The following is a 901-nucleotide window of genomic DNA, read 5'->3' on the forward strand; positions in this document are numbered from 1 at the left end:
TGTCTATCTGCCTGTCTGTGCGTGTGTGTGTTTTCCCCCCACTGTCGCTCGACAACCGAAGCTGGTGTTTTCATGTCCCCCGTAACTTAGCGGTTCGGCAAAAGAGAGCGATAGAATAAGTACTAGCCTTACAAAGAATAAGTCCTGGAGTCGATTTGTTTTAAATCTTCGGTACTGTTACCGTATTTCTCTCGCTCAGAGATTTTAAATATTTTGTTTTTTTCTCGATACAAGATCTGCGACTGTGTGTCGCTTAAAGAATATATAGTATTTGCGAGATAGCTTTCGTCACTAGCTGGTGGTTGTCTCACACTGAGGACAGATAACATCCAGAAACCTAGGTCTGTGAGTATCACGTAAGGTTAGAGATGGTAGCGATGACCTCCCTTACAAATGCTATATGCGAACATACACTTTGTCGAAAGCCAGCTGGAAAAAATGTTTTCTTGGGAATAAAACAACAGTAACATCGTCCTTTATAGAACTACCACGTTATGTTGGCACATAAACATTACTGTATATATGAGGAGACCCTGTTCGATCATGAATGACCATGGGATTGCACCTGGAAAGTCACCCTCCGAGGCACAAGTCCGGGCAAGGTTTTTTATGGAAGGCTAGCAGTCGCCCATGCATACCAGCATCCCCATCCACACCACTGATGTTATCGAAGGGAAAGGCAAAGGCCGATACAGCTTGGCACCAGTGATGTCGCAACTCATTTCGACAGCTGAGTAAACTGGAGCAACGTGAAATAAAGTGTCTTGCTCAATAACACAACACGCAGCCCGGTCCGGGAATGGAAGTCGCAACCTCACGATCGTAAGCTCGACGCTCTAACCACTGAGCCATGTGCCTTCACTACTATCTCTATCTCTCTCTCTCTCTCTCTCTCTCTATA

Source organism: Octopus bimaculoides, chromosome 5 (assembly GCF_001194135.2).
Source record: "Octopus bimaculoides isolate UCB-OBI-ISO-001 chromosome 5, ASM119413v2, whole genome shotgun sequence".
Classification (NCBI taxonomy): Eukaryota; Metazoa; Mollusca; class Cephalopoda; order Octopoda; family Octopodidae; genus Octopus; species Octopus bimaculoides.